The following is a 3,969-nucleotide window of genomic DNA, read 5'->3' on the forward strand; positions in this document are numbered from 1 at the left end:
TCATGTATTGAAGCTATCAAAACTGTTAAAATAGAACAATGACAATAATTTTGTATTTTGACCTATTAACAGCACAAAAAGTCCTAAATTGACGTAAACAATAACTTTTTCATAAATATCAATCATGGAAACTAAGTTCAATACTTTGGATAAGTTTAATATCATGTATTGAAACTATCAAAACTATTAAAACAGAACAATAACTGTTAATTTACATTTTTACCTTTTAACGGTACAAAAAGTTCATTCATTCGAATAAGTTTAAAATCATAAACTTACTATTTCTTTTTACTTTCTTGCAAAACTTTTTGATCCATTTGTGTGGCTATATTTCTGTTACTTCCTGCTACCAATCCCAATATGTTCTCTTTTCTGTCATAAAAAATAATTGTGTATGGTAAAAATACAAATATTACCAACATAAAGCATAAAACACTTTTATTATTTAAAACTAATATTAAAAGTTATAAATTAGTACCTCTAATTTTCTTGAGAACCAAAATCTAACTAATTGTTCATATTGCTATCTAATCACATTACAGGGTATAATTTCCATTGTGGCCTTTACAGCAGTATTTCGATCGAAATACTTATTCTTCAAATTATGCTTATAGCCTTTCCATTTCTTTTCCAATGACTTAAGCACAAATGAAGTTGAAATTTCAAGTACAAATCTTGACTGTAATAATACAATAAGAAAAATTTGAACCAATAAATGAAATGTAAAATAATTATATTTTTATATGTAATTAATTATACTAATACCTCAATAAAGTTTAAAGCATCGGCCTTAACTTCTGCTGGAACTTTATGCCATGTTTCATAATGAATAGGCAATTTCATTCCATTATAGGCAATCATGCCTAAAAATCCAGCCAACAGTTGAGCCTCTTCACTAATTGGTTGCCTATCAAAGTTTGCAGACACTACAATATGCTCGTTCAGAGATGTGCCAAAAACTCCTTCAAAGTTGTTTGGTCTCTGGTCTTCCGTTGACCATTGTTATCAACTGTCAAAAATAAAAAAATCAATTTGTAAAATGCCAATACTTTAATTATTATAATCGAATTCTAAATATGGGGTATATGATACCTGCATTCAAATTTAAAACAAAATCAATTGACGGGATACTATATAAACCTGAACCTCCCGTATTATCGATCCAATACTAGTTGAAGGGTTAGAAGTGACTGAGTTAGAACTGACTGTACGTTCATTTCCCTAGAAAAGATTCAGTCCATAGCCAATATCAATAGGTGCCGCAGGAAATTTTGAACTAATATCTATGATATGTATTGCTTTTAATCTACTTTTTTGCATTGTATCTTACCTACATCATAAAAGCGAATATATAAAATATATTAGTTTAGAACATACATAAAGACATTGAGAAGTTAAGAAATCATAACCAACAAAAATAAAAAACATATGGATTTAATTAAATCAAAAGATAATGTATGATTTATAATATAGTAAATATATAATAGCGAATGCAACATTAATTACATATAAGCATTTATTACATTATGTCTTAAATACTCGAATTACAAATTATAGATGATCCATCTTGGTTCATAAATTTCTTTATTAATATCTTTACAGATCCACTGAGTAGGTACTAGAGATATTTTTATCCAAGTTTTGTTCAGCAAAAGGATAACATTCAGTTCTATGTTCAACATCATCTTTGGCATCTAACCCCATATCAAATAAGTCTCTAGGTATGTTTTGAAGAACAACCAATCCAATTCTTTAGGGTCTTTAGAATAACAAACTTGTTTGACTTGAGATAAAAAAAAAAGGTTCATTGATGAGCTATTGTCCAATGTGCATTAATCGAGAAAAATTCACAAGTGTAAATCCTAACTAATTTTTTTAATACCCATTACACTATTCACATAAGCTCAATCACACCAAAATAAGATAACTTTTCACTTGCCATAATAATCCAAATTAATGATGTCATTAATCATGCCATAATAGTTAACATTTCCCTCTAAAGGGTTTGTGTCCTTAGCACTAGCATAGCTAGTAATTGATGAAGTAACAGCTCTCGAATTTTGTGTACTTCTAAATCTCTCATTGGATTTAGTGTAAAATCTAAATCCATTAATGATGAAACTTTTATATCATTTCAAAATCTTGTTCGAACCTTTGAAAGACACTTCACCTCTTCACTAACAAGCCTTCCACTCCAAACTTATAAAAGTGGAATAAATATATATGTTATTAATGTTAGTTATACCTCAAGCATTCTATGTAAATTTCTCATAATGAAAAGTATGGCATTACTTACAGTTACTCCTAACCATTCATAAAAGTTTTTGATGAATAGCTTATCAAGCTCTCGAGGGTTTGATTGTTGATAATGTGCATGAGCTCTCAAATTATTTCTATAAGCATCATGATAAAGTATTAACCATAACAAAAAATACAATAAATTATGCTCAATGGAATGAATTATTTCCTTGCAAAAAAACTTACGTGCGAAACGATTCAATTGAGTCATGATGGAAAAGAACATATCGAAGTGCTTATGCCCAAGATTTATCATCTAACTCCATCATTTTAGCTTTGCCTATTGGTTGTCCAAAACTTTCAAAAAGATAACTGTAGGTAAAGTCAGTATGCTGTATACCAATATTTGTCGATGGTCTATTAAATCTTGTTTCAACATCTTCCAAATAATGAGAATAAAATGTCATACAATCTTCTGCTAAATATTCTTCAGCAATAGAACCTTCTAGATAATGTTTGTTACAACAATAAGACTTTAACCTCCCTAAAAACATATGGCATAAAATATTTATCATATATCTTTTTAACTAAAGTGATATGATCAACACTAACAACTTAATCAAGATATTAACAAATAATACCTTTTGATAGGATACATTCGTCGATAATAAATTAGTCCACCAATTTTTGCTTCATATGAAAGGTAAATAACCAAATGCATCATAATAGTGAAAAAGTTTGGAGAAAAAATCTTCTTTAAATGGCATAAAATAATCGCTAGTCGATCTTTATGTTTGTCATGCTCTTCCACATTAAGACATTTTCCACATAAAACTTTAAATATGTTACTCAATTCAATTACCACAGAAGTGACTTGCTTTGACATTAATGAATGTAAACCAATAGAAAGTAAGTCTTCCATCAAAATGTGATAATCAAGGGACTTCAATAAAAAAAGTTTTCACTTCTTTAGATTCACACATCTCAATATATTTGACGCATAGTCATTTGAAACTTTCACATTTTTCAAAACCTTGCAAACACATCTTTTTCAACTTTAAAAATCCTAAAATAGGTAGGAGGCAATCGATATTTGCTATTAAGCAATAACTTCAAATGAAAGTCAGGGTGAATCCCCCTATCAACTAGGTTAGGCCAACTCTTTAAGTCATCTTTTGATCTTTAATTCACATTGAAAATTGTCTTGATAAAATTTTTTATGAACATTCTTCTTTATGTGCATCAAATTAAGGTTATGATGTAATAAATTATTTTCTCAATAAGACAACTCAAAAGAGATACTTTTTTTCATAATTCAGACTTATTGGGGTTATCTTCTTCATTGTCTCCTCATCACTTTGAACATCAAGATCACCAACTTGAGTATCAGTATCATCAACTTGCGTAATATGAGGTTAGACACCTTCAATGATGTCCCTCACTATTTTCATTGATAGAATTATTTTTTCATAAGTGAAATTGATATATTTTAACTTTTACAAGATATTAGACCCACTAATTAGTAAATACGATCTCCTCACCTCTTCAGTTTTATCAAAGAGATGTTTTTCAAATCTAAATCAATGATTATCATCTAACTATTGGCGATGTGCTATATAATAGAACTTCCTACCATTAGGTAACCACTTCGAACACATTTGTGTAACACAACATAAATAAGCAGAATGACTTTTTATGCTCTAACCAAATAAATTTGCATAAGCAAAAAAA

At 28.8% G+C, this 3,969-nt stretch overlaps 1 pseudogene; it reads right to left on the reverse strand.

Annotated features, from left to right (window-relative positions):
- Positions 1-2,480: 2,480 nt before the first annotated feature.
- On the reverse strand, positions 2,481-3,124 carry LOC149516179 (uncharacterized; annotated as a pseudogene).
- Positions 3,125-3,969: the final 845 nt, after the last annotated feature.

The sequence above is a fragment of the Durio zibethinus genome, chromosome 11 (assembly GCF_047325235.1).
Source record: "Durio zibethinus cultivar Kanyao isolate XHJ-2024 chromosome 11, ASM4732523v1, whole genome shotgun sequence".
Classification (NCBI taxonomy): domain Eukaryota; kingdom Viridiplantae; phylum Streptophyta; class Magnoliopsida; order Malvales; family Malvaceae; genus Durio; species Durio zibethinus.